Source organism: Tachyglossus aculeatus, chromosome 9 (genome assembly GCF_015852505.1).
Source record: "Tachyglossus aculeatus isolate mTacAcu1 chromosome 9, mTacAcu1.pri, whole genome shotgun sequence".
Lineage (NCBI taxonomy): Eukaryota > Metazoa > Chordata > Mammalia > Monotremata > Tachyglossidae > Tachyglossus > Tachyglossus aculeatus.
The window spans coordinates 12,741,766-12,758,483 of record NC_052074.1 but is presented as its reverse complement, the minus strand read 5'-3'; the positions used below and the strand labels follow the sequence as shown (position 1 = coordinate 12,758,483).

The 16,718-nt window shown below is 41.8% G+C and overlaps 1 pseudogene; it reads left to right on the top strand.

Annotated features, from left to right (window-relative positions):
• Positions 1–221: 221 nt before the first annotated feature.
• On the top strand, positions 222–339 carry LOC119932744 (annotated as a pseudogene).
• The last annotated feature ends 16,379 nt before the right edge of the window (positions 340–16,718 follow it).

The following is a 16,718-nucleotide window of genomic DNA, read 5'->3' as shown; positions in this document are numbered from 1 at the left end:
AGATTGTCTCTGGAAGAGGAATACAAGTTTGTTTGAAATGGTCAGTGTGCAATCTGTATCCCTTCCCGCACTGGCCAGCTCTGCCCCAAACACAAATTTTCAAAATAATTTTTGTTTAAGGAAAACTTTTGGGGGTCTGAATGCCTATGATGAAAATCTAATACTGAATGATCTGACTGGAAAGAAATTGGTTCTAGAAAGAGACTACCTAGGACTGATTCTAGATCACTGTAAGGAAAGATGGTTAGCTCTCCCTTTGAGAGGATGGAAGAGATCCTATATGCAACACATACAGTTAAGGCATTACTACCTACTTGTAGCATCAAGCCATTTGATTTCTAAACTTGTTGAAAACTGTGTGGTACTCTTCCAACAGCTTAACAGTGCTCTGCACATAGTAAACACTCAATAAATACCACTGATTGATAGTAAGACCCAACAACTGGCAAAAGATGAATAGAGAGAAGCTCCAATGGGACAGCTGTCCGGGTTAGTGTCCGCAAAAGGAGAAATGCACAAGATACAGCAAACTCATTTCCTTTCCGAAAGGTGATCAAATGAGGGTGAAGTTAATTAAACTTTAGCCGATGACTTACACTTTACATCCATAACTCCCACGAAACCAGTATTAGGCCCCCCTCTGCTGAATGAAGACCAAAAAGCCATTAAAAAAAATCCTAGCATTAACTGGCTAGAAGGTGGATAAAATTAGAGCCTTAAATTTCCTGAACATCTTTCAATTTTCAGCTTTGTCCTGTGTGAGTCCAGAACATAAGACATAAGAAAGTGGACCATCTCAATCGGTCATTTAATCAATCAGTCAATTGTATTAATTAAGCACTTACTGTGTGCAGAGCACTTTACTAAGTGCTTGGGACAGTACAAAAACAGAGTTGGTAGACTCTGCCCACAACGAGCTTACAGTCTAGAGGGACTAGTTGATAGTCTAGCACGGGATTGTCTTCTTCAGTGGCAACAGAATGTGTGAAGGATGGTCACGATGCTTGTTCTCTTCAGTATCATCAATCCGTGGTATTTATTGAGTGTTAACTGTAATGAGCACCATAGTAAGTGATTGGGAGACCACAAAAAAGTGATTAGTCCTCAGGGATATCTAACATTCCAACATTCCCTCAAGCCAACTTTGTGCTTCTTATCCATCAATTGATCAGTTGTTTTTATTAAGCACCTTTGGTGTGCAGAGAACTGTACTTGGTGCTATCTAGGGTAACATAGAGCTAAAATAAACCTGATCCCTGACCTTAAGGAACTTAAACTATAGCAGGGGACACAGTCAGTGAAATAAATCATTTACAGGTAGGGGAAATGTATCTAGGCCTTTTTTGAACCTACTGATAATTTTTGATCTACTCCAATTCTTTGGGTAATCAATTCCATATTGTGCGAAAAAGTTCTTTGGTGTGAACCTACCATTCTCTAGTTTCAGTGATGCCTCATCTGTTGGGATTGTAGGATTCGGTATGCAACAAATCAATGTTTACTTGTCCATTTTTACCATGATGCTGGGTACTTCAAGCATGTCCCTTCTCAGCCTTAGTCTTTAAGGATTGAAGAGTTCTGATCTTTTCACTCTATCTGCATCAGGAAGTGATTCTCCTTTCTTTTGCTTTTCTCTGTACCTTCTCCAGCTCTATATGAGTGGCACTGTCTCCTTGGGTAGCCTTTGGATATGTGAGTGACTGCATCCACTGTTTGCGAAAACATATCGTTGATTGTGGTTCAGTGACTCCTGAACCGCACAATGCCTTTGTTTCCATCATCAAATTACAATAATTTTGTCCTGAGGCCTCCATAAACTATTCTTTCTGGATTCCAAAACATGGAGCTCTCACCTTATCATCTAATAAAACGCAAAATGGAAAGCGACATAATGAAGGCTCCCGATAATTAAGAGTCTATTCCTTGTCGAAACTAGTTAAGGAATCTCATCTAAATGCCAACCACATGAATAAATGAACAAAGTGTGTTTTGAAGTTCATTTTTTTTTTTGTTGTTGTGGTTAGGATAATTCACAGAATTTGGTATTCATCCATGAGCTACCAAAGGAATGATACATCAGCTCTTCTGGATCCCTTTGGCCCCTTCTGCCTGGCAGTTTGAAACTAAACTGGAAATCTGTCTTCAATCTTGACCCTTAGTCCAAATTTCTTCATTTGGTCCTTTCAAGTCACAAGTTCATTTTTAAAGCTCCTTTGCAATTCTCGGGTAGTGTAACTAAAATCACAGTTGTAGCTTTTCAGGTCTTCCTTATCTGCAGAAACATTTCCCCATCTGCCTTTTCATTTACGCCTGGGAGGTCTTTGAACGACTTCAATTGATAAGTTTTCCTTCACTGGTCGGATCTTTATTCCACCACTCAAAATGACTCTAGCCCCTATATTGTTTCAGTACTGATATATCACCCTTCAGTTTGATCATGCTGTTAGAGATTTCTTGGTAATGTAATACTAGTCAACTTCCTGAGGTAAGGATTTGTTTATAGAATAATTACTATTTCAAAAACACGCCAAATTATAAGAGAAATCAGTGTACTCAGCTAAAGACTATACACATGATTGCATTTTCAATACACTCAATCTTAAGATTCACTAAATCTGGGATATGTAACCTCCTCCCTCCAAACTATATGCTCCATGTGGGCAGGGAACATATCTCTGTTGTACTCTACCACGAGTTTAATACAGACCTCTGCATGCAATAAGTGCTTAATAAATATCATGGATTGACTGACACCTATATTCAGCTTTATCTGCTGTGAATACTATCACACTAAATGTAGTGGGGGGATTTTCCTGTAATATGTGAGTTGTTTTCTTGAGGAACCTCTTATTGGAGTGAAATTGTATCACAGTAGCCATTAATTTAATGGAAACTAATGGGCTAAGGGGTAGATGGTTTGAAAGTACCATTGTGACTGATATCCATACAGACATTAAATTACTTAAATTACTTAAAATTACTTGTCTCCCTCTTTAGACTGTAAGCTCATTGTGGGCGGGGAATGTGTCTGTTAACTCTTGTATTCTCTGAAGCACTCAATACAGTGTTCTGCCAATAATAAGTGTTCAATAAATGCCATTGATTCATTGATTGACACAAATTTGAATGCTTTTCACTGGCTAGTCATTGCTATTTTGCTCTGTTAGATGCTGTATGAGTGCAAAGACACAAAGAAACTCAAAGTACTATTTGATACAGTGCACTAAGAGCGAGGGAAAGCCTGGAAAATGTAGAAGCATCAACCCTTGAATGACAAAGTGCTTATGCATATAAGCCTTTCTTTCTAAGCCAAATCGACTTGTGCTAATTTGTGGTTCCTATTATGAAAGAATGGATTCGTGTTTTGGGAAGAGCATTCCATAATTCTTCCAGGAATGGTCTTTATTAAGTATGACATTTATTCATTCATTCATTCAATCGTATTTATTAAGTCCTTAGGAGAGTACAACAGAAGCAGGAAACACATTCCCTGTCCATAAGATGCTTACCCTCTAACAGGGAAAATATGGAAATATTTACAGATGGGAGAAAAAGACTAGACCATTAAATGTCCAGTTGATTATGCATACTGTACAGAAATGTTGAGGATGAGTATCAATTAATCCATTTGTGTTAGAGTTGGCTGTTAGGTTCATGGGACTTGAAAGCACAAATTGTAGTGGAACAGGTTGCATGTAGCATGAAGCAGCATGGCTTAGTGGAAAGAGCCCAGGCTTGGGGGTCAGAGGTCGTGGGTTCTAATCCCAGCTCTGCCACTTATCAGCTGTGTGACTTTAGGCAAGTCACTTCACTTCTCTGTGCCTCAGTTACCTCAACTGTAAAATGGGGATTAAGACTGTGAGCCCCATGTGGGACAACCTGATGACCATTTCAGAACAGTGCTCTGCACATAGTAAGCGCTTAACAAATGCCATCATCATCATAATGTAGCCTCTTCGCAGCTCCCAAATGTAAACAAATCAGCAAATATATTATTTGGAAAAGCCCAGAGTTCAAATCCTTTGGTGAGAACAGAGGAAGAAAATCTGCTCAGATTGCTATCAAGAGTAAAGTCCATTCTAAGAATTCGCTCTTCAGTTATTGAAAGCCCTCCAACTAGTGATCATTTGTTTTTCTTCTTGGAGGAAGAAACTCACAGGCCAAGTCATAGATCAGTTGACATCCTATAAAGAGTTATAATTTCTTAGTCTTCTACTGCAGGTATCTCTGGAACTTCTGAGCAGTTCTCTGCCCTAACATTGAAGAAAGGGGACTGAATTCAGTCACGCAATCAATGGTATTTATTGAGCACTCACTGTGTGCAAAGGACTGTACTAAGCTCTTGGTAGAGTAAAATATGTGATTCCTTCCCTCGAGGAGCTTACAACTTTGTGAGGAGATGAGTCGAATCTGTCTTACTTACGTAAAAAGGATGAGGATGAGAATGTATCATGCAGATGCCCCTTGCCTTCTCTCTGCCTCAGTCTCCTCAGCTTTAAATGGGGTTTCAATATCCATTTGCCCTCCTACTTAGCCTGTGAGCCTCCATGGGGTACAGGAACAATATCCAATCTGCTTACGTTGAAACTGCCAGTGCTAAGTACAGTGCTTGGCACATTGTAAGTCCTTACCAAATACCACAATTATTTTTTATAAATATTATTAGTTGCATGAAATGAACAAAGGATAAGAGAAATTGTGCTATTTTGCACTTCATCTTAGGAGCTTGTGGTACACCCAAAGCACATTCACTCTATCCTCAACATGTCTCTATGGCGCAAAGAGCTGGTCATGGTAACCCCATAATTCACTTGCTCTGTTCTCTCCTTTGAAAACTGTAATCGAGGACTTGGGAGATTTGGCAACCAGAGACCTGAAAGTTGCCAGCAGAAGGAGGTCAGGTCAGTGATGTTGGCAACCTCCTCCATGCCATTCTTCCAAGAACTTTGCTTTGTACGGCATCAAGACGTTTGCGTTTTCCTGCTCAGATGATGTACTCCCACCATCTGATTACCATAGCAAAAATCTTCCTTCATGAGAACTGATGAGTCTGATTATTGGGCAGAGGGTTTGAACAGGAGAAGGAGCCTCCATCTAAACCGGGAACCACAGAAATCGAGCCCTGACGCAGCGTGACTGACGAACCGTTGTTTCCAACTTTGAAAAGCTGTGATTTCTGAGAGTTTGTCACCCAGTAACAGCATAATATCCTTTCTGCCAATAGCACAGTGCCTGCCTCGCATTTGTATAATTTAGAAAATTAGCAATGGAGTGAATGCAGATGAGCCTAAATGTCTCCTCTTTGCTCTCAATAAAGTGGGTGTAGCCTGCGAGACCTGAAATTTCTCCGCAGACACTTTTAGTTAAACAAAGCATTTGGCATACCTCCGGTTTAAGTGTGGTATTTATTGTTTCATTATTCATGAAACAACTTTAATCTGAATGCTGATTTTCCAAGTAGAATGTTCAGTTCCAACATGGAAGAGCTCATGCTGAGCTGTAGCTGAAGATGTCATCCACAATAAACATGAACTGCTGTGACAATGGGGTGGCAGAAGGTGAAGAATTGCTTTTCTTGTGCAGAGAGGGGGGTGTGTGTGTGTGTATGTGAGAAAGAGAGAGATACATTTGATTGTGTTTACAAGATTCATTCACAGCACAGCAGGCAGTATTCACACTGTAATATTCACCCTAACACAGATAATTTGATTTTCAACCTGGTTATCATGCATTCAGACATAGCAATACACGAAAATATATGCTTTAGCGGTGCATTTTAAACAAGGTTGCACACTTTAAGTCGGAATATATTAGAGGTGAGTGTTGAAGTTAGCGATTGTCGAAGTCCTAGAAAGCCCCATTCAGCACATGGCATATGTTATGAAATTACTCAAAAAAATTTAATTTATGCTCCAGCTGCTGACATCCTCCACAGGATAGGGTAAATAGACAGACTTGCTTAAATTTGGACTCTGAACAGTTTGGAAAGGAATACTTCAACTTTTTCTAGTGTCCTAGATTATGTTACCCTCCCCCCCACCCTCATGCCTTACTGTTGGATCTATTAATACAGATGTTAAGTGAAATGCACAGAGTTTCACAGCTACAAGTAAAAGCAACCCACAGGAAACCCACTTCTTCACTCTTCCCACTCTCCCTGCCCTCGGGGGTGCAGGGGGAAAGCAGTGAGGAACTGCTAGAGTTGGACAGATATTCCTAAAGGTAGGTGGAAGAAGATTGCCTCTTATCTGACTGGTTCACTGCGCGCGATTCACATACGTCCCATGTGACTGCCCTAAAGTCAAGAGTTTTGTCAGGCCGACTGTGCTGGGGACTGCTTATGTTATTGGGAGCGTATGTTTTCATTATTTTTATTGTTATCGTTGTTATTATCATCATTATTATTAGGAGCTGGGAAGCATACATTGGAAAGGAGGGAGAAACCAATAAGGAACTTTCCTCCCCTGCATATCAATTATAGCAATAAGAGTAATAATTACTGTAATCAATATTAGTTTGGTATTATTAAAATGCTCACTGTGTGCCAAGCACTGTACTGAGTGTTGGCATTCATATAAGCTCAGACACCGTTCCTATTCTACAAGGACTTACAGTTTAAGATGAAGAGAGCATGCAGATTTTTAATTCCCAGTTTACAAATGAGGAAATTGGTAATCATCCTTCCAAATCTATCTCATATTTGGGGTGTTTGTTGATAGTGGATATTTCGGAGGTATAACATTGGTTTCATAAAGTCTTTGTCTTTTAAGATACGATGTGACCTTCTGAACCACGGAACAACTGTAAAAACCCAGATTTAAGATTTTGTAAATCGACTTGTCCTTCTACTAGTGATAGATTTCAGTGCTAAGTATGGTGACTACTGGCAGTTTGATTTGGGTCACAGGTCAAATACCCCCTCTCCATGGCTAGAAGCAATTTCCCCCGTAGGTCAGAGGAACCAGTGGATAGCTGTGAAGTATCTAGCAGTTCAAGAAACGTGCAGTTTCCAAGTTCAGGAAATGGATAGCCCAACAAGTTTGGGAAAATCAGAATTGAGACTCCATTAGACCATTAATAATAATTATGGTATTTTTTAAACTCTTCCTAGATGCCAAGCATTGGGGTAGATACATGGGGCTCACAATCTTAGTAGGAGGGAGAACAGTATTTGAGTCCCCATTTTGCAGATGAGGGAACTGAGGCACAGACAAGTGAAATGACTTGCCCAAGGTAACACAGCAGGTACATGGCGGAGCCAGACTAGAACCCAGGTCTCTGACGCCCAAGCCTGTGCTCTTTCCATTAGGTCACACTGCTTCCACTCAAAATGAACCTCTTTTGAAAACAGTATAACAAAAATCCAAGAGCACAGACCTTCAGTATTCCTTTTTTCGGCATTATTAAACTCATTTCCAGGTTTCCTTTGCCATAATAAGAATTGGAGTCTGTTTCAGCTCTACCCAAATCAAAGACTTCAATGCCACTTTCAGATGACTATTAACATTTGTTGGTTTCTTTTCTTTTCTTTTCAAGAAACATTTCTTGAAATCACTCAGCGTTTCATTTGGGAAGGGTTGTTATCCACCCACCTCTTACCCCAGGTTCCTGCAGTTTTCCTAGCTCCTTTCCACAAACTTGCTTTTCTGTCTCTTCTCTTTCTGTTCTTCATTCATTCATTCATTCATTCAATCGTAGTTATTGAGTGCTTGCTCTGTGCAGAGCACTGTACTAAGTGCTTGGGAGAGTACAATTAGAAGCAGTGTGGCTCAATGGAAAGAGCACGGGCTTTGGAGTCAGAGGTCATGGGTTCAAATCCAACTGTCAGCTGTGTGACCTTGGGCAAGTCACTTAACTTCTCTGGGCCTCAGTTACCTCATCTGTAAAATTGGGGTGAAGACTGTGAGCCCCCCGTAGGACAACCTGATCACCTTGTAACCTCCCCAGCGCCTACAACAGTGCTTTGCACATAGTAAGTGCTTAATAAATGCCATTATTATTATTATTATTATTTATTCTTTTATTAATTGAAAAGCTGAGGGTTCACAGATGAACGAGGGAAAGGGCAGATGATGATGAAGAGGGGAGAGGAACAGGAAAAGGAGAAAAGCAGTAGTAATAGTAATTATTAAGCACTTTGGTCAGAGCACTGAACTAAATGCTGGGAAAGAAAACATAGATATGATCCCTGTCCCTCTGCAGGGTTTACAATCTGAAAAGAAAAGAGAAGGAGGCGGTCTGAAACAGATTCCCCTCTCTCTCCCTCTTCTCCCTCTTCTCCCTCCTCCTCCTCCTCCTCCTCCTCTGCCTTGCGGACAGGGTTAGGTGTATGTCTCCCAGAGACAGGAGGTTAACTTTAAGGGTAGGCCTAGGGTTGGGCTTATGTATATTAGAAGGTGGCGGGACAAGATTTAAGTATCTCAGTGAAAGACATAGAGTTCTTCATTATCCTGGTCTAGGAACAGTTTCGGTCACTGAGTATTTTAAAAGTTTTTCTGAAGATTCCTACACAGAAGAGATTGGTGTGTAGTGCCTCTAAGTCACTTGAGAACATACAATAAAAGTGGAAGACGAAGTCCCTGTTCTCAATTCACTTACAAACTAACGGTTGGTTCAAGGCTGAAGGATGCATCAGGGGAAGCAGTGTGGCTCAGTGGAAAGAGCATAAGCTTTGGAGTCAGAGGTCATGGGTTCAAATCCCAGCTCTGCCGCTTGTCCGCCATGTGACTTTGGGCAACTCACTTAACTTCTCTGTGCCTCAGTTACCTCATCTGTAAGACTGTGAGTCCTATGTGGGACAACCTGATCACCTTGTAGCCTTCCCAACGCTTAGAACAGTGCTTTGCACATAGTAAGTGCTTAATAAATGCCATAAAAAAAAAGAACATGATGCAGGGGACTCCAGGTCAGTTCCAAGACTAAAAGCTCTGAGTAGGTTTGGACAACCGTTCTTGTCTTTTGTTTCAAACCTTGGATCCTTTTAGAATTTTATCTCCCACTACATCCCCAGTTCACACTCTTTGTTACTCTACAACTGACCTACCCATTGTGCCTCATTCTGTCTCTCCCACTGCAGACGTTTTATTCACATTGCCACCCTCCCCTACCCCCACATATTCATTCATTCAATTGTATTTATTGAGCGCTTACTGTGGGCGGAGCACTGTACTAAGCACTTGGGAAGTCCAAATTGGCACCATCAAGAGATGGTCCCTACCCAACAGCAGGCTCACAGTCTAGAAGGGGGAGACAGACAACAAAACAAAACATATTAACAAAATAAAATAAATAGAATAAATATGTACAAGTAAAATAAATAGAGTAATAAATCCATACAAACATATATACAGGTGCTGTGGGGAGGGGAAGGAGGTAAGGCGGGGGGAATGGGGAGGGGGGGGAGAGGAAGGAGGGGGCTCAGTCTTGGAAGGCCTCCTGGAGGAGGTGAGCTCTCAGTAGTACAAACACACCTGGAATTGTCTTCCCCTTCATATCCGGGGAACACAGTTTTCTCCATGTTATATCGTGTTAACCCTTTTAGATCACGTCTCCTCCAGGTGGGCTTCCCTGAGTAACGTGAGGCTTCAGCTCTTCCACAACACCTGACCGTGTCGATTCCCACAGCCCCTGTTGCACTTAAGTGCGGATGTTATTTTACTCCCAATAGCTGGGAGTGTCTTTCTTCCGGGCTGGACTGTAAACTCCTTGAGGGCAAGGATGGTGTCTTCTAACTAGTTTTAGTAAAGTGATCTGCACACAGATGCTTCAAAATGCCATTGACTGCTCTTATCATGGATACTTGTGTCTAGGTTTTTCTAAGCCCTCCCAAAAAACATCTTTTGCTGACTGGCTACCTGTAAGCCCCTGGATCTTGTCCATGAAAGAAATGTAAAAATGAGTCCTAGAATATAATAATAATAATAATAATAATAATAATAATAATAATAATAATAATAATAATAATAATCGCATTTATTAAGTGCTTACTATGTGCAAAGCACTGTTCTAAGCGCTGGGGAGTTTACAAGGTGATCAGACTGTCCCACGTGGGGCTCACAGTCTTAATCCCCATTTTACAGATGAGGTAACTGAGGCATGGAGAAGTTAAGTGACTTGCCCAAAGTCACACAGCTGGCAACTGGCAGAACCAGGATTTGAACCCATGACCTCTGACTCCAAAGCCTGCGCTCTTTCCACTGAGCCACGCTGCTTCTCTAGAAATGATATGTTTTAGTGGAGACAAGTATATATATGTATAAATATATAAAAACCATAACCATTGTTTCACAAGTGAGTTTATGTTTTTGATAATGTTTTGTTTCCATCCCATGCTAAGCAAAGCAGCTGTTGCAAGTTGTGTTTTTATTCCGCAGATGAATCTATTGTGGCAGACCTATTAGCTCTACATCGCTGGTAAACAGGTGTTTGATTCTGTCTCTCCACTATCCAGGAGACAGATTATTTGGGGAAGGTGGAAGGCATGAGGGAGAAGAGTCCTTGAGTTATTGGGGAGAATAATCAATCAATCACTGGTATTTCTTGAGCACTTAGTGGCGGCAGAACATTGAACTAAGCATCTGGGAGAGCGCAGTAGACGATCCCTACGATTGGTAGACGATCCCTGTAGAGCTCTTAATTGGCCTCCCTCCTCCTACCCTAGAGACTTACTATGTAAACCAAGAAGATCTCATTCATCCTTTCTGTTTTCAGTTACCAGGAGACCATCTGGGGGCAGTGTTGCCTAGTGGAAAGAACACAAAACTAGAAATCAGGAGACCCTGGTTCAAATCCCAGATTTGGCCTGCTGTGTGACCTTGGAGGGGTCTCTTAACCTCTCTGGACCTCAGCTTCATCACCTGTAAAATGGGGATGAAATACATTGAGAGCCCTTTGGACCGTTTTCCAATTCCCAGTGCTCAGCCCATAATCATCATCATCATCTCTCCCTTAATTGCCAGGCACTTTAGTTAGAGCCTTTATAACTTAAAGGAGACTTGCTTGCTAGCAGCTGCTTGATGTTAGTATTAATTGCATTTATCGAGCATCAATTAAGTCCAGTAGACTAAGTGCTCGGAAAGCCGAACGGAAATACAAGACACATTCCCTGACCACAGACAGAACTCTTGAATATGATGGTGCCTTCTCAGGGAAGGGAAATGAGTTAGTGATGCTAAAAGTAGGATTCTGGGCTGACACTACAGTCCAACTAGTCCCTAGAATCCAGAAGTTTGGGTTAGGTGATTCATCTGTGCAAAATGCAGTGGCAGTGACAGAATGTTCGAGAACATCAGGTCTGACTCACCACTGGGAACTGTCAGGTGCGGTTTCTAGGTTTGAAGTAACTGGGCAAAGCTTGATTTATCCATCTTCTCTGATCCCAGCTAAAGGAAGAAAGGTGTTAGGGAGTTAGCTCTTGTGGAGACAGGAAATAACTGATTCCAGAAGAATCTGGTTGGGAGAGCTAAGAAAACAGTCTTCCCTTAGAAGAAATAAATCAGAGAAACAGGTGGAACATGTTTGAGGAGGAAGGATTACATTAATAGTAGATGGGCCTGGGTTCATGAGATTTGAAAGTCTTTGCTGGTATTGTTAAACTTCTTCCTGTAGACCGTGTGTAATGCCAGGTCTAAGCTGCTGTGAGAAGCAGCTACAGCTATATGCCAATTTACAGGGCCATAAGGAAGAGGGAAGGGCAGTAAAGAAATGAGGACAGAAGGTCAACAAGAATAGAAACAAAGAGCAGAAGCAGAGGGGAGAACCCAATGATATTATCCAATGCAGGGGTCAAGATTGCCAGTGATAATCAAGAGAAAAGGATTAAAGAGACAGATGTCTTGGTCTTTCAGTGAGCTCAGTAGGACCCTAGATAAGGAGGGTGGAGAGTAAATTGAGAAAAATCACAAGGAGAAACCTAATGGATGAAACCGGCCAGTCTGAAATTGCATCTGGGAGGTGGAGAGCAATGTCTCCCCGAAGGTACCTTGGAGCAATCCAGGTGAGTTGCAAGTTGGTCCTGGAGTGAGGGATGGAAGCTGCAAATTAAGGACCCACCCAAGGGCAAGAAAATGGAAAATTGAAGACAGGGCTGGTTCCTGAGCATTTTCTGAGGTGGAATATTAATCCCAAGGACTCCATTCATGATACCTGCCCCAGACGTGTCCCTAATGCAAAAATGTCTGGTCTCTGTACTGGAAGTTCCCGGTGGGCCGGGAATGTGTCTACCTCCTCTCCCAAGTACTCTCCCAAGCACTTACTGCAGTGCTCTGTACACTTAGTAAGGACCATTTATTGAGTGATTGCTTGGGTAGATCAACTTCGGCTTTCCCTTTACTGTGACCCAGGCATTGCATTCCTTACTCTGCATCAAATTTCCTTACTCAGAACATTCCTCCAAAAAGCCATCGAGAGCATTTGATGCAGCGCATATCTGCGTGTGTCTACAGAACTTGGTGAGAAAGATAAGTTTTCATCTATCTTCTAACGTGTCTATTTCTATAGCCCTAAACTAGTCCTGATGTCATCAGGCCCTCAGAACAAGAACCAAAAGGAAGATCTTTTGATTAGGTCAGGGCCTGATACTTGACAACATAGGGCTGCTTTCAGGAGGTTGCTGGGAAGAAGGAACTGCGCTGGAAAAGTGGCTATGGAAACTTTAACATTGGATTTAAATCGAGATCTATGTTTCCTATTTTTATCTTCATTGAATCCAGGGGGTCAGTCTGATGATGGGAATTTGGCAGATAAGTTTATTGAGTGCTTACTGTGTGCAGAGCACTGAACTAAGTGCTTGGAAAGTACAATTTGGCAACAGATAGAGACAATCCCATCCCAACAGTGGGATTCTCCTAGACCTCACTCAGAAATAATAATAATAATAATGGCATTTATTAAGCACTTACTATGTGCAAAGCACTGTTCTAAGCGCTGGGGAGGTTACAAGGTGATCAGGTTGTCCCACGGAGAGCTCACAGTCTTAATCCCCATTTTACAGATGAGGTAACCGAGGCACAGAGAAGTTAAGTGACTTGCCCAAAGTCACACAGCTGACAATTGGTGGAGCCGGGATTTGAACCCCCAACCTCTGACTCCAAAGCCCGTGCTCTTTCCACTGAGCCACACTGCTTCTCTGAGGTACCCATGAGCCACTCTATTGTGACCTCTGAATCATGCTCCATAGGCCTCATTTGCTATCATTCTAGAAACCTCATTTTAACGTTCTCTTGTGACTCATCTCCGCATATTTCAATTTATCCAGAAAGCAGGAAGAAAGTCATCTATTTCCTGTTAGTAAGAATACATCACTCCACCCTTAGAAACATTCTTTGGTTTCTCCTGTAATCTCATTTAAGTTGCCTGAATCACCCACACAGTCATCCTCTTCCTCTGCATAGTGGATAGAGCACAGACATGGGAATCTGAATAATAATAATAATAATGGTATTTGTTAAGTGCTTACTATGTGCAAAGCACTGTTCTAAGCGCTGGGGGAGGTACAAGGTGGTCAGGTTGTCCCGCGTGGGGCTCACAGTCTTAATCCCCATATTACAGATGAGGTAACTGAGGCACAGAGAAGTGAAGTGGCTTGCCCAAGGTCACAACACCTGACAAGTGGCGGAGCGGGGATTTGAACCCATGACCTCTGACTCCAAGCCCATGCTTTTTCCACTGAGCCATGCTGAAGGTCATAGGCTCTAATTCTGGCTCTGCCATTTGTCGGCTGTGTGATCTTAGGCAAGTCACTTCACTTCTCTGTGCCTCAGCTATCTCATCTGTAAAATGGGGATGGAAACTATGAGCCCCACATGGGACAGGGACTGCATCCAATTCAATTTGATTGTATCTATCCCAATGCTTAGTACAGTGCCTAGTGCATAGTAAGCGCTTAACAGATTACCATCATTATTATTACATTGGTATTCTTTAACCCACTTATGTGTTTCCTGTGTCTTTCTTCCTCAGAATTAGTGGATTCCTTGATATCATCAACAACATTTATTGAACACTTATTGTATGTAGAGCACTGTGCAGTGCAACAGATAATAGAAGTAAGTCCCAGTCCCAGTACCAGCTGCAAATCCAATGTGGTGGACAAATGGATGTCAGATTGTCCCAAGGTAAAAGAGAAATAGATGCAAATGATAATACTAATAATAATGATGGTGGTATTTGTTAAGTGCTTACTATATGCAAAGCACTGTTCTAAGCACTGGGGGGGATACAAGGTGATCAGGTTGTCCCACTTGGGGCTCATATTCTTAATCTCCATTTTACAGATGAGGTAACTGAGGCACAGAGAAGTTAAGTGGCTTGCCCAAGGTCACACAGCTGACAAGTGGCAGAGCCAGGATTCGAACCCATGACCTCTGACTCCCAAGCCCACATTCTTTCCACTGAGCCACGCTGCAAGCAAAAATAATTTGAATGATTAAATAGATACTATAACTGAATGAAAGGATCCCCAAGATGGTTGATGCCGTGCCCCGATGAAGCTTTGGCACGCTTCCTGAATCACAGCCAGTTTCCTTTTCTCATTCTCTCAAATAAAACTTTCTCATCTCACTCCTTTGAGAAGCTTTGTTTCCTCTAAGTTCCTTTGAGGTAGAAACATGTAGAGTATTCCAGTAGATGGCAAGTTCCTTGAAGGCAAGAGTGCTGTAACTCCTTACTGCCCCAAAGCAGGACCAACCCTCTCACAAGGGCCAAAAAGCCACAGCCACATTTATTCCAGTAATGCTATTTATTGATAGTCCCCTGAATGTCCAATGCATTGTACTAAGCACTGAGGAAAGTACAACAGAGGCACTCGGCAGATTCCCTGCCCACCAGGAGCCTAGGCTCTATTAGCTGCATAGACATTGTAGCACTGGAGAGCCAATTCTATTCATTTTGTCTTCATTTTTGAAACATTTTTTTCTGTTACTCCAGGGTTTGTGTAGCATTCCACATGTTTTCTTTAATGTGGTAGGATTTAGAAATTACCACTATTATTTGTTTGACTGTTCTGAATTAGATCCCTAACCCTCTGCCTGTCCAAGAAAAGTCACTGTAACCATTTTTCACTCTGAACAAATAAACTTTCTTATTTGAAGGGGAGGAGAGAACTGTGCAATCCTAAATTCTGATCTGGAAGAAGGATAAAATAATACTAGGGAAAAATTATAATTATTGTTATTTCTTCCAGTTTTCTGGAAAGTTTACATCTACCTATGGGGTAAAAACCCTCTCTCTCTGAGTTTTTAAACAGCTATGGAAATAAATTTTAAAGACAGAAATCTCTAAAAAGGATCCATGCCTAGACTTTGAAATCAGCTGGGGATAGATAGTCTGGAAGAGCTTTGTTTGGAAAGATTTTCTTGCTGTCCTTGATTCAAATTTGGGGTCGAACTCTGCTAGGATAAAGCAAAAGCAGACAGCACACTGGAAACCAGAAGAATGCCATCCCCCAGGTTGGCTTTGGCTATAAACCATCCTGGTCAATAATCTGAGACGGATGAGGGTACCCGCTGAATAACCTCTCCCTGCAACTTTTATGTGAAGGTTTGATAAATGAAGTCAGGGAGAGGTACAAGAAAGTGATTCAAACCAGCCCGCACTGAGGTAGCGATAACCTTTCTGGGCTGGAAACTCGCTGGGCTCTCCCCTCCCCCTTTCCTCCCCACAGCTTGAATTTTCAGCTCCTCAAGCCTCTTTGCCCATTCTACTTTGCCCGTACATTTTTGGTTATGCTTCTAATGTTCTTTTGTGAATGCTAAATCATCAGCCTCCAAATAGAAATGGAAATCCCAGATGCTAATCTGCATGCCATCTAAGTATGCGTTTTTCAGCCCAGCTCTGGAGATGAGAGTTTCGGGGAAATTCTCTCAAAGAGCTGGAAACAACTTCCCTAAAATGCCTCTCTACCTACCTGCTTCCCAGGGAGTTGTTCTTTGTAACATTGAAAAATGGATTGACCTCTCCAGAGCTGGGCAGTTTCCTGTAAAGGAATCAAACAATTCAAGGCAAAGTGCAGATTCCCTAAAGTGAGCTGAAATATGATAATGTCTGATCTAGCTTAACTGGACTGTGTCAGTGTTTTGTAGCAGAATCGCTGGTTATGACCAAACAAAGCCCTCAAAGCCATGCCGAGACTCAAACTGTGGTGAGAAATGTCAAAAAGCTTTTATGACAGCATGAAAATTAATTACACTCCAAAATGGCAATCCTCAATTTAGTCTTAATCTCTACTGCATTATTCGGAGCTGTTGTGACGTGTCACTCTGGATGGCTGGTAAAGATGACAGTTGCTAGATCCCTTCACCGCGGGAAAATAATTACATAAATCCCTGTTTCTAAGCATGTCCCAACCAGCCTTCCAATGTGGGGCAAATTTATGGTAATGTTTTGTGCGTAAGCTTCTTAAAAGTACTGGTTCAGGGATCATGGCCTGACATAGCAGATGCCCTGAATGTAAACAAATGTGTGATTTGTTAGAAATCGAGGTTTTCCCTGTAACCTGGGGCAAAAGGAGTAAACTGACTGTGCTTAAGAAAAGTTTTCTTCCAATGGGTGGGTCTCAGCTGCAATTCCCTGTGCCACAAACCTAAGGGGGCCTCATGTTTTTTACTATTTGTTATTTCAGTCAAGGAGTCATTTTGGGGTGATGAGGTAAGTGAGATAATCAACAGCAGGGCTCAGAAACAATTGTATCAGCCCCATACTCAGTTTAAAAAGAAAAATAA